This window comes from Nipponia nippon, unplaced genomic scaffold (genome assembly GCF_047370975.1).
Source record: "Nipponia nippon isolate SJK-2023a ecotype South Korea unplaced genomic scaffold, ASM4737097v1 scaffold_6, whole genome shotgun sequence".
Lineage (NCBI taxonomy): Eukaryota > Metazoa > Chordata > Aves > Pelecaniformes > Threskiornithidae > Nipponia > Nipponia nippon.
In genome coordinates this window covers 18,779,127-18,805,398 of record NW_028262380.1, presented here as the reverse complement: position 1 = coordinate 18,805,398, position 26,272 = coordinate 18,779,127, and the positions used below count along the sequence as shown (strand labels likewise).

The following is a 26,272-nucleotide window of genomic DNA, read 5'->3' as shown; positions in this document are numbered from 1 at the left end:
ACTTCCAACCAGTCTGTGGACCTCTGGATCATGCAGGTAGGAACAGTTCACAAGAAGCATGCCAAGCTCCCAGCTGGACAAACACTAGGCATGTTGAATCCATATGTCCTGTAGCAGAGAGCTTTGTAAATTTTTCTAATACGATAATTCTTCTTCAGTGGTAGCTAAGAGGGCCTCTTTCCAATTTTCTCTAAAAACTTTTATATTCTTCCTGTGTAATATCTTTAAAATCCATTCTTCCCTACATAATATATATTCATATAATTAAAAGTCATAATCTGAAATCATTACCGTAACAGCACCCTGCTATATGACTCAAGTTATAATACAATACAAAAAAATATGCAAATAAAGGATTTGGAAGGAACTCAAGAGCATCCTAGTGTATCTTATCCATTCTAGAGAACTCCTGTTTTCCTAACTTCTAAGTTCAGCTCTACTGAGAGGGGTCCACCTTCATAAGTCTTGAGCAGGCACCCTTCACAAGCAGCTTACCTCAGCAATCAGCTGTATTTGCTCTTATATTTAACTCAAATATCCTTCCTACTTCCTCTCCTGATCAAAGTACCAGCCTTCCCTCAAGCTTTCATGTTTGAAAGCTGCTGTATTCCCATTGAATCTTCTCTTTTCTAAACTAAACAAAACTAATTCTTTCAAATTTCTCTCATTCACTGCTTTTACTAAACCTCCGACTTATTTTGTTCTCCACCGGACCCATCTTTTAATTTGTCTACACCTTTCTGCAAGAGAGGTGCATGGAAACTGGCTATAGCACTCTGACTGACATCCCCCCAGTATCAACTTGCCCAGAATAAATAGCCTGCTGTGCCTACTCTATGTCTGAAATGCACATACTGTACACTAGTCTTAAAATCCAATTTACAGAAAAAACATTGCACTTCTGAATAACATCCTGGCTGAATACTGAGCAAATATCCAGCAACGCACTAATATCCTGGATACTATGCTGTCACTGCATAGGCTATTCTCTCTTATTTTAAGTGTATTTGACATTTCCCCCTTAAACATAGCATATTTCATTGAATGCGTTTCTTTATAGTATTTTTCCCCCATTTATAAACATTATTGATAGTTTCAGTTTAATGAGACCATTCTGTACCTAAGTATTGTCTCCTGAAGAATTGTAGGCAACAGAAGAAACAGAGGTCTTTATCAAGCAGCATAGCAGTTTTGTGGTTCTCTGACTCCTATCAAATCTCACTCTTTTCTTAATGCTTTGAGATGAATTTCCTGAAGTCCAGCATTTTGTTTCTTATGTTATCCCTCCTATACTTGGACTCAACTCAACTCTCCTGCAGCCAGATTCCCTCTCTGGCCTCTTCTCCTGAGTGAAGTGATTATCCCTTTCCTTTAAAACCTCCAATAATTTTTGACATTATGCAACCCCAGATCATCATTTTCAGGTAATCACATTTTCTCAATGGGTAATCCTTTGCTTGTGTGGAATGACAACTAAGCAGAGTAATCTGTCTAGGCAGTAACTAGCAAAACATACAAGGCTGAATCCATGTAACTAAGCTAATAAAGTTTTAAATATTTCTATTATTAGCTCTGGATAACTGCTCTGAGCAATTACAATATAGAATGGACATTAAAAAAAAGCAGAAAAGTACAATATTCATTTGTAGTCTCCCTTGGACACAGAGTTTCTGACAAACATAGATAAAAAAAATCAGAAACGATTCACAACTCATCACCCCATGGCTATAATTTTCAGACACATCCCTATCATCTCCATCCTTCACCAAAGGTAGTAACAGCTTGTGAGACTTCACGGGACTAAAATCCATTTGGAGAGGCACTCCATAAATCTTTATCCAGAATTCATACAGGACTCCAGACACAGGATGGAGCATCAAGAGACAAATCATGCACAATACCCACATTTAGGGGGACAGTAAAATCAGAAATACTATCATGCATATTCACACAGATCCACAAATTCCAAGTTTCAGTCTTGGTCATATTGAAGCTGTTCTGGACCCGTGCCACCCAGATCTGAAGTTCTTCAGTACTTCCAACTACTGACAAGGTTTCCATAACCTATGTCCTTTCAGATTGCATTGTAAAACAGGCTTGGCACCTTTATCTTAACTGGCGTTCAAATTACACCTTCTTTTAGAAATAAGCCTTTTACAAAAAAGCATCAAAAATGAACACTAGCAAAATGCTTAAAATATTCTCTTGTTTTCTGAAGTTAAATCATGAAATTCAAACAATTCAGAGCTGCCCATCAACATTAACTACTGTATTTGGCTAACAGCATAAAATGCATACACTTAATCCAGTGATGTTTACTTTGACTGTTTCACTTGTCTTCTTAGAACTAATAACTTCTAAAGAATAAATAGAAACAAAATTATTTACTGAGACTTATACTGTAAGGATTCTTCCTTTTCCATAATCATCAGAATGCTCAAGTTTCATTCCAATGTGAAAGTATGCACGGTCCTAAACACAGCACTGACTTTGGGGTGGGGGGTAGAACCCTTCATTAAATCCTACTTGGTTTCCATCATGTTTCTTTTTTTCAAATTCATTTGCCCTGGGCATAACCACCACACAGAAACATCTAATGCAGCAGAAGTTTGTTAAACACACACAGAAGCTTTTTTTATTACCTTTTCAGCTTCTACAACATAAGACAGGAGCTGTAAAGTTATCCTGCCCAGGTATTTGTGAAATTAATTCTATCTTGACATGTTTTAAGTTTTAGTACGTTGTTGAACTACTTTTAAAAGCTGTTTAAATGTAATGCATATGTTTATCAGACAGTTTTTGCTTTCCGAGCTGGATTCTGAAGATGCTGCTGCAAAGCAATGGGCCACTGTTGCAAAATAATTCTCTATTCTTCCAATACCTTCCAAAACCTACTCACTGAAGTCAGAAGCCAAGATTTGCATGTGTTAGCACACAATAATTGCTAATCGTGTGCTTGGCTGATTATTGCACATTTCCTCTAAGATCCCTCAGCTATATTAATCCTATACAGTCTACCTTAGTAAATCCAGATCTTTTAGTACCTTAATCTAAAATGTTTGCTTTTTTTTTCAGGAGTTATTTTTATTATGTTAATAAAAAAATAAGTTCTTGCTACTATAACAGACAAAATGAACACATTTCAGAAAAAAAAAAAGACAGTTACTGTAATAATATTTATTCCACAGTTCAATGATTACCTCAAACCAATCCGCACATAACAGCCTGCAATCAGCACATGAAATTGTGACTTTTCTAAGAGGTGAAATAGAACCCTACTCGCTTTGCTTAGTTACAAAGTTAAATATTTGTGTTTATGATCACAGAATTGAGGCTGAAGTTAGAAGGGATCTCTGGAGATCATCTAGTCAACCTGCTTCAAAACAGGGTCAACTAGAGCAGGTTGTTTAGGACTGGGTCCAGTCAGGTACTGAATATCCCCAAGGATGGAGACTCCAGTACTTCCCTAGGTAACCTGTTCCAGTGCTTATCACCCTTATTGTAAAGAGTTTTTTAATATCTAAATGGAATTTCTTGTATTTTGATTTATGCCTTTTAAGGAATTCATTTTTTTTCTTAAGTTTACAAAAATTTATAAGTATTACTCATTATGCAATAATGGAAGAGTAGGGAACAACTTTGCAAAATACCCTATGCTTTGGTACCTGCACATAATTTTATTTTTTCTTTTGAGAATTCCTCAGTTCACCATTTTACTATTTCCTGAAATTGAGTGACAGAACATTAGTAAATATTACGTACAATATTTTCACTGGATCTAAGACCTAAACAACGTGATACCTTTGGATTTATGACAAAAAATGCTTTTGCAATGTTTAATTTCTCACTATAAAACAAAAATTTAAAAACATTGAAGCAAGGCTCAAAAAAACCCCAACAACCATTCAATATACTTAGGTATAAAATATTTCCTTTTAGAATGAACATTTTACACTGGTCCTCAAACTCATCTGCTGACCAACTAACAAGACCAGACTTATAACCAACTAATTCCCACCCAGCGTATTCTCCTCATAGCCTTTTTTTTTTTTTTAATTAAAGGCTAAACTGTAAGGGAACTTGAGTTTTTTATAACTGAAAGTAGTAAATAATGAACTCACTTCATGTAGACATATCTACAGGAGGACAAAAAATGTCCTGTCTCCCAGGCAGTAATCTCCAACTGCTGAATACTCCTGTATTACAGAGCACAGAGGGACAGACCTCCCTCTTCCTGCCTTCAGCTGTTCCATTCACATAGGCTGTAAAATAAAGTCTATTCGTTAACCCTATTGCAGACTCCTTGATCATTTGATTATCCCATGATGACTGTCCTGTTTGATGCAGTGGGGGGGCTGCATGTTTAATTTCTACCATGTCTTGTGCATCTTGTCAATTGTCTAGCTGTTTTCAGGTACTGTAAGACTGGAGCTGCTTGGGCTGGCACCATCCTTGGTAAGGATCTATGCTCGTTTCTAAAAACACTATGATAACGCTTTTTTGTAAAGTTTTTGAAGACGCATGTTGTTTTGAGTTACACTCTACACTGTAAGACCATAGAAAAATCTGCACTAAATGAGTTTATGTTTCTTGTTGAATTAGCTTTCCCTCTTGCACTGGTCCTAACCTCTTGCTCTTACCTTGCAAAACACAAAAAACACACTATAAACTGAGATGTTCAACAAAGCCAGGTGGCTTTTTTGATTGTGAGATAGTTCAGCTCACAAAACTGAGCTAATAATTTTGCAGTGAGGATGTTAGCTAAGTTACTGACCCTGTTAATAGTCCTTCAGTGATTCCTCATAAAACCTGGGTCTCAATAAACATGGAGTATTTTTCCCACAGTGCACTGAAACAGAACAGAGCTCTTCATTTTACTGCATCACAAGAGATACCCAAAATACTCCAAGGGGAGACAGAAAGCACAGATTAACTTTGATAGGTCTTTGCAGTGGGACTATTGATACCCAGGGCAGTAATTCTGATTGCTGAGACACAAAATCCAATCATCCATGTTCTTTTCATAATAAAGGTCACATGCACTGTAATCAAGCCAGTTTTTATTTGGCTGATCAGCCTTCTCAAACAAGAAGAGGTAGGTAGGAAGAACACTCAATAGGTAAGAATAAAAAAAATTGTGAGAAATGGCATTAAAAAAATTGCAGTATTATGCATCAAGGAAATTTTTGTGACCTGCTACTAAAATGTAACAGGACTAATTAAAAGGAAAAAGAACGCTGTAAGTATTTTTCCTATTTTTATACAAAAATAATTCTCAAATAGCTTGACAAATAAAGACATGACCGAATACTTCCTTTTCAGCAGGTACTTGTATCTAGTTTAAGGAAAAAACAAGCATTCTGAGAAAAGTACACTACTGACCTAGTTAAACAGCAAACAAAAACAAGGGACAGAAGAGTCTTCGAGTAGCATTTAATTGCAAAGGACCTTTCAAGGAATTTTTCATATTTTCCCAAAGAAATCCCCTGCAAAGTTGTATTTCAGCATCAACTTCACAATCAACTATTTTACATTGAATACAGTACCAATCAAGTTCAACATCAGTTCTGCAATTCATTGTGACTAGACTAAGGAATGTAAATGCCGCTAAGTGTCCTTCAAGTCTTATGTTAAGCTTGAGCACCAAATTCCTTTGTAGTTCTTCTAGGGTATTACCATTAGTATAGAAGGGTTAATAGCAAAGGCTGGTGATTGTTTAAAAATTCACATTACCAAAGTGGATTACATTGCATCTACTGAGGGGATCAACAATGTAAGCCTACACTAAGCCATTATTGCAGAAACAAAGCTTGCATTTTAAGCCTTTGGAAACAAGCATAAAATGGACAAAAGAAAAAATTCTTCTGATGTAAGAACAAGGCAAACACTACATGCTTTTCATACAGACTCACATTTTCAGAGCCATACAGAATACATGAAAATGGACAAATAGCCTCCCCAAAAAGCTCATCATGAACTCCTGACAAGATCAGCAAACTTGGAGAAAAGGACAAAACAGATAACTGTAAGTGATCAAATGGTATAAAGGAGGTCTTGTCTTCTCTTTTATTCTGGGCACAACCAATTTAATTATCCTGAATTTAAGAATGAAGACTGGAAGAATCAAACATGCTTGTAAAAAGCTGGGGTTTTACATCCTCAGTGAAGTGCTTGATGTTCAAAGTGCCAAATGCTGCAAATTTCTATTAAAAGTCAGTGGAATCTGAGGTTTCTCAACACATATCCATTTATCTGGCCAGTTAGGACTTAAACCTCATTAATTCAAGTTTGAAAACATTAACAGAATCCTTTTGGATTGCTTCAACACATTCTCTTATGCTCCCTGAATCCATCACTAAAATTTGTCTTGTACAAAATTAAAAAATGACAAATGAAAAAAAAATTAACAAATCCCAGGCTGAGCATGCTTTGTGATTTGGAATACTATTGAAGACTGTAAGTACCTCTTCCCACTCACTCTCCTATGGATGAAGATGCTTATTACTATTTCCAGTTGCAAATATAAGAGTTCAAGGTTTCTGACAAAGTACTTGGCACAGTGGAAAATTCTGATGTTATGAAAGTAAATGAATATAACATATTCAATCTAGTACCAGCTCATGAGTAAATCATTGCACATTCTAGCTAAACTACAGAAAACATCCTAACCTTCTTCAGAAATCCTATTCTTCATCAGTGAAGATTATTTTATATTAATAGCACAAGCCAGCTTATTTTAAGCACCACAATAAGCTTCTCCAAGATGCAACTAGACAGGAAAGCATCATTCAACGTATCTACAATTTAGGTTTCTAAACAAAATTTGCTTTTAATTCTGTCTTGATGAATTGCAATTGGATCAGCTACTGAAAAGTTGTGCAAGTCTAAGAGTTAACATTAATCATAGCTGAAGCAGACTACTGCAGAAAGGCTCTGTTTTTCTGAAGTGTTTTTAAACTGTTAACAGGAACAGGCTTTAAGACATTTGTCTTCTGTGTTTACTTTAAAAAAAGCACCATTATTTAAATGATGCTTCTATGACTGCAAAAGTAATGAAGTTCACACATGGAACAGTAATTTTCCTAGCACAGGAAAAATGAATTCAATGTTTTTAGAGGTTGGTTTTGCAAGACTCAGACTGAGTACTGAGAACTCTCAGCAGTTACTGCAAACTGGGCAGTTAATTTAAACAGGGGCAGAAGATCTTTATACCAACTTTGATTCCCAAACTTTTAAAATTGGAATCTTCTTAGTATCTCCCATAACATTTTGCATATCAGACTTTGCATCCTCTGAAGGACGGATAGAAGGCAGAACAGGTTAACTTCTTCCACACTGTCCCCCTACTCATATATTCTAGTAAAACTGGAACAGAGTCAAGTTTCTAAAGCTTTTTCCTCCTCTCATCTCTGATAAGGTGGGATGGCCTCATTTTCTCCCACATTCAGTCCAAAAGCATCTGAAATGCACTTATTGGTATTTCAAGATATATAGCAAGGTTTCTACTTTTTCTGCCTGAGGTTTTTTTTTTTTTTTCTTTAAGGGAGGGGAAGGGATGCAGTTGCATTTATAAGCCCACGTTTTTCTCATTAAGGATGTTCCAGTATTTTCTTAAAATGTAAGCTCTTCCCTAATTTTTAAAATGTATTTATCAGAAGTCAAAAAAAGTAATGCAGAAAGATCACATGCAATTAAATTTCTTTAAAATTGCATCCATATGTGACATAAATTACATGTTTGGCTACCCTATCATCTACTGATGAGATAAACATTGACTGTGAGAATAATCTACTTAAGAAAATTGGAAAGTCAGAATATTACCTCTTTGATTTGGCTTCATCTCAGTGGCTTAAATTTCATGGCTCAGAACACAGTCTTTTTGCTAGCACTTCAAGTACAAATTAAGCAACATGGAAGACAAATTAAAAAACATTTAAAAAAAAAAGAGAAAAATTGCCATTTCTTGAAAGCCAAAGTTTTTGACAAAAAAATATGAAAAACTTCTACATTGTATTCTTTTTCCTTTATTCTTGCTACATCTTCTAAAAAGCTGATCGGAATAGAACAAACAGATTACAGTCGCCAAAAGCATTTTTTCTGACATGTAATCAATTCTTTGCCCTGTGGACCACTTTGACATCTCATATCCAGTACACACATAAACAGGCCAAGATATGTCACTGGCACTGACCTAATACCCTCATTTTTCTGATTACAGACCCACTCTCCATTGTGGAGCTACACAGCAGTTTTTGCAGGCAAGCAACTCAGAGGAGTAACAAGGAAACAGAAAGTATAAGGTGTCTATATTCCAGAAAGGACTGAGAAGCAGAAATGCAATATTGCTCTAAAAGAATACCTGAACTTGGTTTTCAAGGACACTTTTTGGATACAATTATGCATCACGGATAAGAGATAATATAATTATTTTGTATTTTTCAGCGTTAATATATTAATAAACAACAACTACCACAACAGCAACACTTTTTCCACAGGTAACTTATGAGGCTTACCAGCTGACACCCAGAGATCTTCAGCCATCCCTGGGCTTTTGCTGCAGTGTCCCTATGAACAGAATGAGCTAGGACTGATGGTAAGAGACAGGAAAACTTTGTAAAGAAGTACTGCCTGCCTCATTGATACTCCCCTTTATACTCTTCCTCTTCAATATACCTAAGGAGTCCCATTCTTTTGTCTTTATGCAGCATATTAACTTTCTCAAAGTAACAAGGAAAAGAGCTAAAATACATGAACTGACAAAATTCTTTCTAGGAAATTTCTGGAATTATCTTTAAATTTACTAACTCTTTACCTCCTTGCCTCAATTCTACTGTATTTGCTAATCTTTTAGTTATCTGTTAACATGAAAAAAAAAATCAAGTTGTCTAAAAGTAAATATTAAAAAGGGAATTCTACACTAGAGCAATTTTCACTCATCTGACTTTAAAGCAGAATTGCAATAAGATGCATTTTTTCCTCCAAGTGTTCCTACCATCCTTTTAAAAGATTTTCTTCAATACTTGTGTGAATAACTGTGCTTCTCTTTCCCAATCTCTCTCAATCAGAAATAAAACTGGGATGCAGCAGTAGTACACACCTCTCTTTTGCACCTCAACAGAATCATTAATTGCTTACAAGGGCAAGAAGAAAGGTCAAAATTAAAACATTTTCAAGAATAGCAAGAGGAAGCAAAATTAAACTGGCCAATTCACGTTGGCATTTAGGGAAGTGTGACCTCAGTTTAGTAAGCTGATCTCTGAAGGAGATGAGGGAGATTACACTGAACTTACACACTAGAAAGGGATATAGGAAAAATGCTTCTGTTGGAAAACGCATACAACATAACCGCCTATTATTTTAGATATCTATCAAATACCTGATATTAATTCTTTGAACTAAAGAAAGTGCTGTCCAGTGAACTGGCAATAGTGTGAAAAGGAACCTACTGGGCTTTGTTAAGTACTCAGCACAATAATTTATTCCTGACAAGAGGAGAAAGAGCAACAAGCTCCTCCACAGGCATTGGCATGGAGAAACACAAGAAGTTTTACATGAGAAAACTGTCTTTGAAATGAAAAACTGAATTGTGAAGAGAGTAAACAATACGGGCACAAATCAATCAAGACACATCACGGGGCAGAAGAGCAAAAAACCCTTGTAGCACCAATACAAGGCACAAGCCACCAAACTAGCTCAATAAAGATACTGAACGGAAACAACTACTGCACGACTCTTTCTGGTACCCACGGAGCAAAGTGACAAGTTGGTAGCAGAAAGAATAGGATGGAAATAACCACAGTATCCCAAAGTCTAAGGAGTTGGACCTGTTGATGCCAACTGGCACCTGACCGTGAGCACAAGCTGGAACATGCACCATCCTCTTGGATAAAGGAGAATTAGAAAGCCATCACCAAGTCAAAGGCTATCTTCCCCACTCTAAGCTCAGAATTTTGTTAAATGAAGATCCCAGCCCCACCCTGGCTGGTGTGTCCTGGGCAAAAATCTAAAGACAGCATTCATGAAGTAGAGCCTTTCCTTACTGCCTCATCTCCAATTCAGCCTACATGTGCGTAAGTTTAGGATACTGGATCATAGTGCACTCATGTATCAAAATAATGATTTACATGCACCATAGCAAATGATGCAATAAATGCAACTGATAAGCAAGTAATGAAGAAAACAGAAGCAATGCTACCACATCTAATCACTGATAAGGAGCCCACCCATGCCTGTGGTAAATTTGAATCTTTTTTTTCAATATGCAGTTTAAAGCAAAGAAAAATCTGAAGATAAAGGTACAAAGTCTTCTCAGTTCATAACTTTGAACTTTGTATTAGAACTCGAGTAGCAGTCCAAAGTGTTAAAAGAAAAAAAGGCTCCAGTCATGCAGTTTCATACCAAGGAATAGAAAAATAGCAGGAGAAAAATTTCTGAATGGATTTCATCCTCCACAGTTCAGGATTATTAAACTCTACAGTATTTCAAATTGAGTGATATATTGATCAATAAATATAAAATTCATGAATGGAGACATACTGCTGCTGCAGGGGAGGAAACAGGTTCCCTGATCATGCTGTAGCAATTCATTTTACTGGATTATTATAAAGTGAAATGAAACACAGGCATTAATAGCTAGGCAGATGAAATAAGGGCAAATCTTAAGCAGTGTATGTCACTCATGCACTATGACTTTCAATGAATAAGTAGTTTCTTTAAAATCTGTGTAGGCAAAGCCTCTGGAGATGAGGCTGGTGAAGCACCAGCCCAGGCTGCCCCAGGAGGCTGCAGGATGGCCAGCCATGAAGGACCTCAGCGCCTGCCTGGACAAAGCCCCGAGCAACCTGCTCCAAATTCAATGTTTGCTCTTCTTTGCACTAAAGGCCCACCTGATTTACCCTATAAATTCTGTGATTGCTTTATCACTTGTAGTCAAGATTCACACAACAGTTAATAAACCTACAACAGTTAATAAACCTAAAATCAAACCAAAACAAGTGAGTTTATAGTCAGCTATTAGCCTTAAATATTACTTGAAACTTTTTTTGAAGAGCAGCGAAATGTATAATACAGAGATTATGCACAGATTAAAAAAAAAGTACTTGATTACAACAGAAATTAGTAAATTCCAATTCACTATAATGCTATCTTTATTCTAATTATGCTGTTCGCTTTCTTCCTAAACTGGTATAATATAAAAATATTATATTTCTTTTCATTCAATGATAAAATACTTATGGAAAACATTTTCCTCTAAAGTAATGCAAAGTATTACTCCTGAAATATGGTTCTTGTCTGAATAACTAATGGTACTCAGAGCACTCCACAGTGATAGTGAAAAAATAGTTACTTTGCTTGTTCCTCTGCCTTAATAAAGTAAGTCTTTATTACAAACATACTTTATAATGGCATTGTATCGCCACAAATGGAATGTGGTTTAGCTTGATAAAAATGTAAACATTTAATTAAAATAGATAATGAGTTAATCACAAAACATGATTGCTTATCATGTAATGTAGAAAAGAAAGTAAATCATTACTCTATAAATAAATGTGCATAAATTCAGACACGTTTTATTCTCAGTGATTTCCATTTTAATGTTCATGCGCTAGGACTGATTCAATAAAAAAAAATTGAAATTGTTCCATATTCAATATTTACTACTTTAAGACATTACACAAAGTAAAATGAATAGCTTAACATTTTAAAGTTTCCTCTTTGTTTACACTGAAACTCCTCCAATTCTAAACCATTCTAATTAGGCACCTACTATTCAATCTAAAAGAATCTCTGAACTTCAAACAGAGGCATCTGCTAAAAAAATCTGATAGTTTTAAAAGACCAAACCGCCTTCAAGTATTAGTGTTTCTAAAGCACTCCTTAGACGGTTTTAATCAAAATGTTCACGTGTCAGACTGAAAATGTATATTTTTTCATCTGTATATAGTAGAATTAACCTGTTTTTTTTCTTTTCTTCTCCTTTGTTTTTTTTCCCTGAATTGTTTTTGAGCTGCTCGGCCTCTGAACTTGAAGCGCATTCTCATAACCTCCCTGCTTCCTATTTGTGTGTTCTCCTCAGTTTTATACTATATTTACTGAATATAAATTGATTTATGGCAATACATCCAAGTCACTAGTAGTCCTGAAAATTCTGATCACACGTTAACTGACAGTAATGTGGAAAAGGCATGTAAAAAACACACTTGCTGTTACGAGATGTTGTGTTTCCTGGAATACAATGAACAGTGTGTGTGGATACATAGACATATATGCATAGAATTGTGAAGGCATTATTTTGATTATAATAGTGATTTTAGTCATGCAATGAACACTACAATTATCTCTTAAGTTCTCAACCTGGTAAGAAAAATTATCTGACTCTTCCAAGCAATTATGCACTACAACTGAGTCAACGCATAACCTGGCTGCTGGCCACACAGGCCAAGAGGAAGATTCTTATCCCAAAGTTACTACAAATCTCTCACTCTTCCAGTGCATCTGAATATGCACAGAGTGTACAGGCCTACACACTGTGTAAAGTCCTGCACCTGGGTCGGGGCAATCCCCAGGATCAATACAGGCTGGGGGATGAAGGGATTGAGAGCAGGCCTGCGGAGAAGGACTTGAGGGTACTGGTGGATGAAAAGCTGGACATGAGCCAGCAATGTGTGCTTGCGGCCCAGAAAGCCAACCGTAACCTGGGCTGCATCAAAAGAAGCATGGCCAGAAGGTCAAGGAAGGTGACTCTGCCCCTGGTGAGACCACATCTGGAGTACTGCATTCAACTCTGGGGTCCTCCAACGTAAGGAGGACATGGACCTGTTGGAGTGGGTCCAGAGGAGGGCCACAAAAATGACCAGAGGGATGGAACACTTCTCCTGTGAGGAAAGGCTGAGAGAGTTGGGGTTGTTCAGCCTGGAGAAAAGACTCTGCGGAGACCTTATTGCAGGCTTTCAATACTTAAAGGGGGCTTATAAGAATCATAGAATCATTAAGGTTGGAAAAGACCCTTAAGATCATCGAGTCCAACCATTAACCTACCACTGCCAAGTCCAACACTAAACCATGTCCTCAAGCACCACATCTACACGTCTTTTAAATACCTCCAGGGATGGAGACTCAACCACTTCCCGGGGCAGCCTGTTCCAATGCCTGACGACCCTTTCAGTGAAGAAGTTCTTCCTAGTATCCAACCTAAACTTCCCCTGGCACAGCTTGAGGCTGTTTCCTCTTGTCCTATCACTTGTTACTAGGGAGAAGAGACCGACCCCCACCTCACTACAACCTCCTTTCAGGTAGTTATAGAGAGTGATAAGGTCTCCCCTCAGCCTCCTCTTCTCCAGACTAAACAACCCCAGCTCCCTCAGCCGCTCCTTGTAAGACTTGTGCTCTAGACCCTTCACCAACTTTGTTGCCCTTCTTTGGACACACACCTCAATGTTCTTCTTGGAGTGAGGGGCCTAAAACTGAACCCAGTACTCGAGGTGCAGCCTCACCAGTGCCGAGTATAGAGGCACTATCACCTCCTTGGTCCTGCAGGCCACACTACTCCTGATACAAGTCAGGATGCTATTGGCGTTCTTGGCCACCTGAGCACACTGCTGGCTCATGTTCAGGCGGCTGTCAACCAACACCCCCAGGTCCTTTACCACCAGGCAGCTCTCCAGCCACTCCTCCCCAAGCCTGTAGCGTTGCATGGGGTTGTTGTGACCCAAGTGCAGGACCTGGCACTTAGCCTTGTTGAATCTCATACAGTTGGCCCCGGCCCAACGATCCAGCCTGTCCAGATCCCTCTCTAGGGCCTTCCTACCCTCCAGCAGATTGACACTCCTGGCCAACTTGGTGTCATCTGCAAACTCACTGAGAGTGCACTCAATCCCCTTATCCAGATCATCAATAAAGATATTAAACAGGACCGGCCCCAGTACTGAGCCCTGGGGAACACCACTCGCGACTGGCCGCCAACTGGATTTGACTACATTCACCACCACTCTCTGGGCTCGGCCATCCAGCCAGAAAGATACGGACAGACTTTTCAGTAGGGCCTGTAGCAACAGAACAAGGGGTAACGGTTTTAAACTAGAAGAGGGTAGATTTAGACTAGATAAGGAAGAAATTTTTTTACGATGAGGGTGGTAAAACACTGGAACAGGTTACCCAGAGAGGTGGTAGATGTCCCATCCCTGGAAACATTCAAGGTCAGGCAGGACGGGGCTTTGAGCAACCTCATTTAGTTGAAGATGTACCTGCTCATGGCAGAGAGGCTGGACTAGATGACCTTTAAAGGTCCCTTCTAACCCAAACTAGTCTGTAATTCTACAACAGCTAGAGCCAAAAGCAAAGATTCAAGCCACATACATCCAGCAAGAACCTGGCCCTGAATACGCCAATAAAAAAATTGTTTTCATGTTCCATGCATGCAAATTAGTGCAACCTACAAATGGTCAAAAGGAAATTTCTGCATTACAACTCCACAAGAATTCTACCTGATAAACTGAATTTGTCAGTTATGAGTAGAGACAAAGGCATCCTTCTTCTGGTCTGGGGTACCTAGTGTCCAGACAGATCTTCAATATTTATGACTGTACAATCAAAACCACTATAAATAACTGTCATCACAGGAAGAGTCTGTTGAAGAAAGACTGGAATAAAAGACAACATGAATCACATAATGTTTATCTAGATGTTTTTTTCTTTTTTCTTTTTTTTTTTTTTGAAGGACTTCAACAGCCTCATTGATTTGCCACACAACACTACATGGCACAGATACATATCCATTTACAGGTTTCAACACTAAAATAAATAAAACACCCACAGCTGTGGTCAGACACACAGAAATAATGCATTCCCATGTAAAACATAGGAAAAAAGTAAAATTTAAGAATAAGAATGACAGACTGACAGACAATTCATTTTTCCACTCCCTCAAAACCTTTTCAAAATTCATATTCCTCTTCATGTATATCCTTATTTGTATTGTACTCTTGACAACACTACAGGAGTGAGGATTTTGGATCAAAATAATTTGAAGGCAGCACTTTTTAAAAATCTTGAATTAAAAATGCAAAAAGCATGCAAATTTCTGCAGAGAGAGGTATTGAATCTCTAGCATGTAGCAGAGCAGAAGGCTGGAAGCCAGACCAGACATGTAACCTGCTCTCAGAAAACTTGTAGAATTTGGTATTACTCATCTTGCTCATCCTGAAATAGATCCAGATCAAAGATTCACCCGGCAAGGAAATGGCAAGTATTTACTGAGATCTACATATATTCATCTACTTGCACAACTTCCTACTAATTGAGCAATCTGAAACAAACTGACAGAGGAACACACATTTAGCTATAAGGAAGTAGTTATATTAAGACTCCTAAGTATTATGCAAGTTAGTATTTCTATCATTTCTCAGACTTCCATTTATTTTTTCTTAATCTAACCCAAGACGTTATAGCAAAGACTTCAGTACATACGTTTTTCATTGGCAAATAGAAGTGAAGGTGATCTCTGAAAAGTAAATGCATCTCTTACAATATTTCATTTAAACTAGGCTCCATCACATCACGCTGAAAAGTTATGAATACCTGAAAATAATACTGATAGCATTGTTGAATAAAGTAAATAGTATAAATTAAAAATTCTGATTTAATTGTTTCATAGGAAGAGAAAAAGACAAGCTCTCAGACCGGAAACACTCATCTTTGACTAGAACCAGACACAGGTGTTTTCCCATATGGTTGTCTCTGTACATGATACTGGATTTGAAGCACATCTTTTCCACCTACTGTACTTCCATGCTTAAACCACTCATTTCACCCCAAAATGCTCCGAGCATTGTGTTGTTTATCTGAGGGGGAGTCTTGCAGAGAACAACTTTTTTTTTTTTTTTCAGTCTTACACTCCAGAGAAAGAAACAATCAGCCAAAATAACAGTATCCTATCAACGTATCATTTCAGTTTGTTCCTACTGAAAAAAGTGTGCTTTTTTTGGCTTTTTTTTTTTTTTTTTTTGGGCAAAGGGTGAATTTGAAATGCAATTCCAATGAGGACAAGCACATTATTTAAGCCAAATTACCACAAGTTCACAAGAAAACATAATCAGATAATACCTTAAGATATTTACCTGGAACCAGAAAAATGCTGAAAAGGCACTATCCTCAAACTTCTTATTAACTCTTAAAATGTACAACTAATCTATATTCTAATGGCACTGAGAGGGGGATGTCAGTAAGAGTGACGTTTACATCACATGTCTGCTGGCATAGGGATATCCAAATAGTACCAGAATGAATGCCCGCATAATTTATGTAACAGCTAAAAAATTCCTATTAAGATACCAAAATACGTTCAGTTCAAGTCAGTGCAGCATATCCAGAAATATCTATTGCAAAACACTACAATTTAACCTAGAAAGCTGAAGAAATCACTGAACTAAATTAATTTTGCATTTTCAGGTGTGGCACTAACCACCATCTATTCATAGGAAAGCTCATTTTTAGTGGGACCAATCGAGAGAATCAATATTATGACAAGCTACCATTTGTCAAGTCCTGCTAAGAGATGTATCCGTTTTCCAGTGATGAACCCACTGGGACTGCTTGTTACACATGGCAACTCTGGTGGTCTAAGCAGGCAACATGTCAACTGGCTTACTTCTTAAACTGGTAACTAACAAAAAAGCAAACCAAATCAATGCATCTGTGTGTAGTCTAATACAGTTTTCCCACCTCTGGAAGCTGAAGTGCCAGAAGCTGCACTTTCAATACCTGAGAAGCAGAGATATCCCAAAGTTTGTTTGAGAATGCAACAGGAGATCAACTCAGACAGCCTCTGAAAGTGCCAAAATCTTTCTTTGAGAACATACATTTCATGAAGTTGTATGGACCGAAGCTGAGAATCAGGACTCTACACAGTTCTTGATCAGATGCTTAAGTCTTTATACTTTGGACAAGCCCATTTACCTACTTTACAAAAAAAAAGTAAACCAAGCCTCAAAGTGATTTATTACCGTTACCTACACCAATGACATGGATGCTGTGCAGCTAATGTTGTTTCTACGCTTGAAAATCCCGGGATGAAAGGCACAGCATAAGTCCAAAGTAGCAGTAGTATCATTAACTGTTCAGTGTAAAAGCTATCTTGAGCTTTGAAAAGCTATCTTTTGCTTTGAAACGTGTGAATATCAACCCATTTCTGGATTAACTGGCTCTGCACAGTTATCCCACACCGCCATAAAAATTCCAGACGTGATATAGTACTTATATTCAGAAACATTATCCTTTGTCAAGAGAATGTTATTTCCAATTTTGAGTGGAAAAATTACATTGATACATTGAATAGGACTGCTTGCATTAATAAAGAGAGTTGTTATGTGTGAAGGTGGACGCATATGGACCAACTCACTCACGTAAGCACAAGGAACTGCAATTTAAACACAAAACTTAATGGAGAGCTACACCGAGAGAACAGTTGGCGCTGAGTGAGGATGGCAGCTGCTGCCTACTTTTAAAGTCCCTCCAGATCAGGCTACCTGTGAAATGCACAAATCAAGAGTCAGGTTTGGTCCCTGTTTTTCTGATATCTTTTTTTCATGATGCTATTTAAAAAGTATTAAAAAGCTGTGAGGGGGGAAGGAAGGCGGGAAACTCTATGCCTTTTCTGTAAGTCCTCAGACATTATGAAAAAATTCAGACACTTAATTTCATACAAAATCTCAGATACTTAACGTTATTTCTAATATATGTTAAAAAAAAAAACTTTCAATTCCTAAAAAATACTTTAAGACACTTTTGCTAGTGGTTCTGTTTCTAACACTGCATCACAGATATTACATCTTGGCTCGACTGTAACAAATTTCTCCTCATAAAATTCAAAATGGCCTTCTTCCAAAACTAGCCTTAAAAAAAAAAGCTCTTAATAAATCTAGAACCTGAAAGCTCTCTGTCAAATACCAGCATTTTATTAGTAGTATAAAAACACAGAGTGAACTATTATTATAAATAAATTCTATAAGTTTTCTTTGAGAAATGTTCTTATTAAATATGGGAAAAAAACTTATTCCTGTACAACAAATCTAGCTCTAAATTATTAGATCATGAGATTGTTCTTTTCAAATATATTCTTCCATGAGCTGATGAATGTATGATAACATTTTAATAAGTCATGAGCTCCACAGATACCAATGTCATTCCATGTCAATCAATGAACATGAGTATGATGGGAATTTGAATATCTTAAAGCCATGATATATCATGATGGCATCATCTTTCAGGTTAGCCATTTAAAACTTCTAACCTGACAAACTGCAAAAGCTCTTTTAATGTTAACCAGATAATGAAGATTCCTAGGAACAAACGGACTCCAACTGCTGGGCTTTAAACAATAATGTCAATTAGTAAGAAACACCAAGAGCTAAATCCACAAAATTAGTTCCAGGTACCAATATTCAGATGTCACTGATATCCTCAAATTTCCTGCTCAACTGCAACCTAACCCTTTACACAACCAAAGCCTCTATAATAGGGGCATTTATGTACAAGACCACATACGTTCTAACATTCAGACACTTGCACCCATTCTAATGCCTGACAAAATGAAGCAACTCCCTCCCCAAACTACCAATTTTGTGCAAAATATAGCTAGGCATAAGAAGATCACTCTGTTTCAAGGAACAGATCAGCATCCAGGCTGATTTTAGCATCTGGAGAGGCCATGCAGTCGTTCTTACATCACCATTTTTGAAAAGTTGTTTAAACTTATATGTTCTTCATCCCAGGAGGTTGCCCTAACCCACCAGGCTGCTTCTGAGCTACATTTCAGTCCTCTTGTACAAACTACTTTATTCTGCAAGAGCAAGCAAATACCCAGTAGAAGTAAAGGAGAAAAGGAGAGAGGAGTTACCAATGGTATTGCCATGTCAGAAAGTAGGATTAAAACCATGCTGCAGCCACAGCTACATTTTTGCTGAAGTGGAACTTTGTCAAAACCAAACATTAACAGAACTCAGTTCCAAACCATCCAGTACATGCGTAGAACCATGTCCTGGCACACATGGTGTGTCTCTTCAAGATACAGGGGCATTCAAAAACAAGCCTCCAATGGGAATGTCCTATTTGTCCAGTGAGTAAATCTAAGAAAAACCTCCCAACATCAAGAGAAAGTACACCAGTAAGAAAGCAGAGAGAGTCACCCAATTGGTTTGGAGGGAGAAGGCTTAAGCCATGCTGCTGCCCTAAGCTTTTCCTACTGTTTTTCTTAAATCACTCCCTGTCAGCTTGCAAGTTCTAAGAAACACAGGGACCCGGGCACCAACTCAAGACTTGCAAGAAGTTAAATCCATAAAAACATGGGATTTCAAGAAAAATTTAGGCATGTAGGTGCAAACTGCAAACCTAAATCATTTTCAGTTGGCACTTGAACTTTGTAGGCACCACACTACCTGTAATGTATCATGCAACCACACTCCTGCCTTTATTCATGCCAAGAATCATCCCAGTCTTGAAAAAGCTGAGCATGGACCCAATCTTATAGACTACACACTAAAAACATTGTGTTACATTCTTTGACTCAATTTGCTTTAGATTCTTTCAGTAGTGAAACACGTTAGAAAACCCTGCATCTTGACTGTTACAGACAGCCTCCAAGAAGTTAAGAAACATGTAGTCTCCTTGCCTTAGAAAAGACCTTCTAGATACTCTACTTCTAAGAAAATCCTACAGTGTAGCATGTAAATAGTGGCCGCCTCTTTTGCCATTTTAGACTAGAAACACATGATCCTAGATCAGTGTATTCTGCTTCAGTTCTGCTACATCGCCTCTGGTGTATTTACTCCATATCCCAGATGACCACAAATTCTCCCTCACCTCTACATTTCAGGAAAGAATAGTTAAAATCCCAGAAGTATACTGTAAATATGTTCTAGCAATAGCCAACTACTTAACAAAACATAAACAATCTCTCCCATCAAAATAGCTCTCTCTCACAATAAAGTAAAAACATTATTGCTAAAACAAGGTGCCGAGGACATTACTTTCTTACTTTTCCAGGTATTCCGTCAAATAAGTGAAAAGATGAGATCATAACCCCAAATAATTAATAAAAATTGAAAACGCGATTATTTCATACTAATACAGAACATAGCAGAATCACAATGCAAGAAAAACATCAGAACAAAAGCTTTAAGTTATGCCATGGTTGCTGTAAAAAAAAAATGTTCCTTGAAGCCCACAAGACAGGCAAGATATACGTCTCTGTTTCAGCATCTAGACTAAGAAGTCTAAAATCAAAGTTCAGACAATGAAACCGATCAGAAGAGAGGAAAAAAAAGTTGTAAAAGCGACGAAGGAAAAAAAACAGCACACTTATAAGAAAACAGAAGAAATTAATAGGGGAACATTTTGTTCTCTGCTCTTCTGAAAATAGTCCTACATGTTGATCCATAAATGATCTGAAACAGATAACCAGCGATATGAAATATATCACACTTCAAAACCAATTGGGGAAGAACATAATACATTTGCATGTCTCACAATGAAATATACTTAAGGCTAGAAATAGAATACTTTAGACATAAATGGAGGTTTTTGTGGGTTTTTTGGGTTTGGGTTTTTTCCAATTACAGAAACTGCCAGATCCTTGAGTTAACTAACAACAGCCCAGAAACTACCTGAAAATCTTCAGTGACACACACTGCATTATCTGGGAGTGAGACTTTAAAAATAAGAAAACAACTGAATGTTTTGGGTTTTGTGTGGGGTTTTGTTTGTTTGTTTGTTTGTTTGCTTTTTTAGTTCTAATGTCAATTTAAATAATAAAGGCAATAGTAGAAAAATATAAACTTTAGTAGAAATTTTAAACTAAGGAATAGCTGAGGAATTTCAGGAAAAAATTCTAAGCCTTTTTTTAAGAAAGCCTTTCTTTCTACCTTCATGCTCTTTTTCACTATTTCAGAAGCTTTGCATTTCTGCACTACTCTGAATACAAAAGCATTTTTCTTTGTTAATGATGTTTTCTCTGTCAAAAGCAGGAGCTTGATGAATGGGTTGAAAGGCCACCTAACTTCACTGTTGCTGCTGAACCTTTACCTTTTGTCAAAAGCCATCCTATAGCTTTTCATAGTTACAATCAATGAAAGAAATATTCCACCTACTAAACCAATTATGACTTCAGGAGGGTAGTAGTTCATGTATTCAACAACAGAATTAAAATATGACAGATCAGAGCACCTAATACAGTGATGCTGTAACTTCTACGCAGATCAAAAAAAGATTAGTCCATTGGGGGAAAAGGTTGGTTAAGACCCTTTCTTTAACAGCTCGAGAAATAAATTCATGTTCTTCTGTTACATTATTAACAAGAGCAATAGGAATGAAATCACAATTGTGTAAATAATTTAGTTTTTTCTATAACCTAGTTTGTGGCTTAGCAAGATGAAACTAAAAAGAAAGAAGTGGTTTATAATCTAAAAGATTTCATCTGTGAATTAACCAAGTTTGTGTAAGAAAGTATTTCATATTAAGTATGATTAAATATGATTTCATATTAAATACGGCAACATCAATAATAATTATTAGAATTACTACAGTTTTCTTACAATTACAGAACAATATGTTGTAAAGAGCTCTCCTAATCCTTACCTTGGGAAAGCATCACTGCCTCAGAATCAGTTCATAGCTGAACCATCTACTACGTGATGCTTATCAACCCGTTCTTTAAAATATCCACGTAAGTATATTTTTCAAGATCCCTGATTTCACTAATTCAGACATTAAAAAGTGTTTCCTAGTTTTCAACCTAAATTCATCACTCCAGATGAAGTCGCTAGTGAGAAATGGAGAAAACAATTAATTGTTAATAACTTTGTAACATCCTTCTCTTACTGTCCAGTCTTCACCCCTCTAGGATAAGTAAACACAACTATTGCAAGATTTTCCTCACAAGCTACTTCTCCTAAACTTTGTAGTACTCATTTATAGTCTTTTTTAGACTCATTTTTCTACAAACTTAAAAACAGTTCCCCAAAGTAGACACAGATGAGCACCAAACAGAAGAGGATAAATCACATCCAGTGTCATGTGTACAGCAGGAGCTTTAGTAGGTCTTAGACAGTATATGCCTTTTTTGCTACAGACCTACAACTCACAATTTATCCTGTGACCCCCAAACCACTCACAGGCTGTATTTTGCCATACTACCTCTCTATGCTTTCGGCATTTCATTTCTTCTTCTCAACACCTGCCCTCACTCTATTTTATGAGTTGATTTCAGATCATCTGTCCAATACATCACAGACATTATGAACCCCAATTTCAACCAAGGTGTTTGCTGCATCCACTGACCACCACATGGCCTCATCCTTTTGTTACAAAGGTAGGCTAACTCCGTTACCCAGGCAGTTAAAACTAACATCTAGGACTACACTTGAGACACCTTCTCAGCCTAACAATGAATAGTTGATAAGTGTTCCCGAGAGATAAGTTTCAAGTAGGAGGATGGCTGATAATGGTTTATCTTATCCTATTTCCTTATGTCATTTATGAGAATGCCATGGGAAACAGAACAAATAGCAAATAGTACATGGGTCACATCCATTGCTCTACCTTTATCCAGAAGGCCAGTTTTCCTGTCCCATTCCCACACAACACACACTTAAAAGTATGGCATAAACTACTGATGCCAATGACTGTACATCAGTTTACTGGAGTGCAACATGGCCTTACATTAAGACGTAAACATGTGAAAAACATTATGCTGCATCTCACCGGAGAGAAAAACTTAGCAGCGAGATAGGCTCTCAGCAGCCTTACCCTCATCCTGACTGCACTACTGAGCTTCAAGCAGAAATGCACACATATATAAACATCAGCAGACTGGAGCTACCAAACTCACTTGAAGAATTTGAGTTTCACAATATATTTTAAAAATATGTCACCATTGTTTTGGTGGCAAAGACAGCTTGATCAAAGTAATGTACTGTAGGGGATAGCCCATTTGTCTCCACTTCCGTCTCCTTAAATCCATTTAAGGAGTCAGAAAGAAGCTTTTATGACATGACCCTTCTATAGCCTTGCCCTTTTCATCTGGATCTCTGAGAACAGATTGCTCCCAGATAGGGCCAGATTTCACAAATACATATAGAAAATAGTTTAACTTAGCTAATTCAAAGCACAGACTGACAGAAGTAAGACAACAGTAGCAGATCAGAAGACAGGGGTGAGGAAAGCTAAATTTAGAGCAAGGTCTCCAAAGAGATTTTTTACTGCCAGGAAAGCCCTAGACATGTGGAAAGGTGGCAGGTATATCAACCTCTGGAATAGGCAAGAGGAAATGGGGAACCCTGAAGGCAGAAGGAAATATGATGATTTTTTTTTTTCCTTTTTTTTTTTTTGTCCTTCAACCCAAGCTATTCCTTCAGTGGCAATTACAATAATCTGCTTTATTATCCACCTCTCTTTAGAATTCAGGACATTTTTCCCAAAAAACCTGTGACCTATATATGAATCTTAGAATGCTCCACTGGAAAAAAAAAAAATGCAGTTTTAAAGCCATGTTTTATTAAAGGTATTTTCACAGCAAAAAAATTAAACTAACAGCAGATTAGCACAAGTCATCAGAAGATTAAATACTATTGTAATTACAGCTACCTTCCCACAAAACACCTAAAATAACTATTGCACAACACAAATACTTTCAGTAGAAATCAAGCAGGTATTTACCTGAATTTTAAGAGACAACATAACTTTACATTAATGCATGCAATTAACAGGACTGGTGATAAAGTAGTAGGACAATTTTATTATTTTAGAACAGAACACCAGTTACTACCTATTAGACCTTTTCCACAGGCAAAAATACGGACTACAAAAATAGCACTGAATGACGAACATAGTTCTGAGGAACACTTTTTAGCTTACACATTCTAGAACGAAAATATTCTGTAATCTAAAACAAAGCAAATTACTTCATTCAGAAAACAGCTTGTGGTGACAATGTATCAGGCAACCTGATTCTATTAAATCAAATAATTTCTGAAAGTATTTTTCAATTTCATCCAGTTTGTGAATTCTGAATTCATTTACCAATCAGATGCCCAACTTAACCAATGCCATCAGAATCAATTAGTGTGAAGAATTAGTAGTATTTTCAGCATCGTTCTGAAGTGCAAGAAATTACTCATACTAATTCTATCTTCTGCATTCACAGACATTTTTTTAAAACGCTGCTAGTTCCTAAGTTTCTTTATAGCAGGTTACAGATAACTGAGTACTTGGCCTGAAACCTTTTGAAAATTCAGTTATTTTCATATTAAGTTATATATTTGGATGGTAGAGGCATTAATGCACATAAAGCTGGAAAGTTATACAAAGAATGCTTCTGGAGTTCTCTCTTACTTTGGAATTTTCTTCATGAGGAATTTTTAGATTCTGGAAAAGGAACACTTACCTTTGTGAGTCAGGTTATTAGAGGAAACACAGTAATTCTGTCATTAGAATACCTGGGTTCCGTTATGAAGGATCCAAATAAACAATGCTTGAATAAAATTTCTCCTACTATCTACTGCCAAAGTAAGAAGTACTCAAGATGCTGAGACTCTTGTCAAAGCATAAAAAAATACATCCATAACTTAACTGTCACACGTACATTAGTTAGTTCTCAATTTAGTAATTTCCAGATGCAGTTTTATTGGTCTCTTCTGTTTCATCTCTCTTGTGAAAAGTCCCTTACCCTATTATCAATTAATTTATTCAGTCACCTTCTTCTTTCTTCGTGTTGACAATTACTACAACCTTGTGTCTGAGGAAGTAGGAACAGTGGATCAAAAACGTTCAAAGACAAGGCACAACATGTCCAAAAGGCAATATAAATGAAAAAGCTAGTTTTCCTCACCAATGACCTTCAGGAAGAGAGCTAGTATTTCTCCTCAGCTCTCTCTAGAAGGTCTTCTCTAAAAACTCTTTAAGAGCTAATAAACTATTTGCAGCAGAGAAGTAACGGAAAAGAGGAGAGTTTGCCTTCCTCTTCCCAGCTGCCAGAAGCATCCTTGCTTCTTCAGGAGTGGAAAGGGCCTGAATGCTAGTGTTCTCCTTCACCTTCTACTTGGGTCCTCCATCCTCCTGAGAGCTCCAGACATCTCCACTGTTGCTCAATTCTGTAGGTTTTCCTGCTACTTGACAAAGCACTTGGGGAAGATAACGGACAGGTCTGGAAGGCAGTAGCATACACTGTGTAAAGAAAGTTTTGATTTCATTCCCAAAATCCATTTTCTCTTTAACTCGGCCATAACAACATTTGCAGCTATAAGTTCTGCACTATGTTCAGAGTTCCCCAATCTATGTTGGCTCATTTAACATTCAGAGCCACAAAAACTATACTTTTAGGGCAAAGTCCACTATGCTGGTCACTATCTAATCACCCACAATCAAAATCTCGTAAGTTCTATGGCAAGGTTACAGCAGGACACTGACATTTTATGAAGAAGCAAAGTGAAAACACTCATTATATTTAACAGAGAGATGCTTAAGGGTGAAAACCTAAAGATACTGCTTCCCCCCCCAGAAAAGAGTAGCACCCTGAGAAGGCTCTATTCACTTGATATTTTGGACTTCTCTGCACTAAGAAAAGGTAAAGCAAAGTTTTCATGCCAACTACAATACTTCTTATCGTAGTTTTAGCATAGTTTAACACAGTTGGCCATGGCCCATTCAGTTCAAATTCTGTAGGAAAAGAAAAGGAAGTTGACAAACTGGATGAAGTCTCCAGGCAACGTGGAAAAGAGGGCTACTTGTTTGAAATGAGCGCCTAGTCTAAAAACAGATATGGAGCCTGGTTCAGGCAAAAGATCCAGTTAGCAAGACAAAATCACCAACCAGCCCCCTTAACCTGAGATGCGAACGATGTGGTAGAGGTGCGCCTATGTGATCCACATGTGGCACCTCAAGATTAAGTTGCAACATTGTCCCAAAATTTACACAGACTGCCTTCTGGCTCCCTAGAAGAAATACAGGTATTAAATTAAGATTGCAAAGCCTTCACTATATGACACTGGAGCAAAGAAAAGATAACTTGCAATAATCATCTTCAGCTGCAAAACACAGTATTTGTCATGATGATCCTTGCATCCTGGGACTTACCAATCTTGTCTTCATGCTACAAAGCAAAGATCTTCAGGGTGAACCAAGGAAGCTATCTGCCTTTCCAGAGGGTTTTCTGTGGTTTTTGGTTTGTTTGGGTTTTTTTTTTGTTTTGTTTTGTTTGGTTGGTTTTGTGGGTTTTTGGTTTGTT

General features: G+C 37.2%; 1 protein-coding gene across 3 annotated transcripts in view; it reads right to left on the bottom strand.

Moving 5' to 3' along the window:
- SLIT2 (slit guidance ligand 2) overlaps window positions 1-26,272 on the bottom strand; it is a 273,898-nt gene that overhangs the window by 208,514 nt on the left and 39,112 nt on the right. The gene's annotated exons all lie outside the window — the stretch shown is intronic.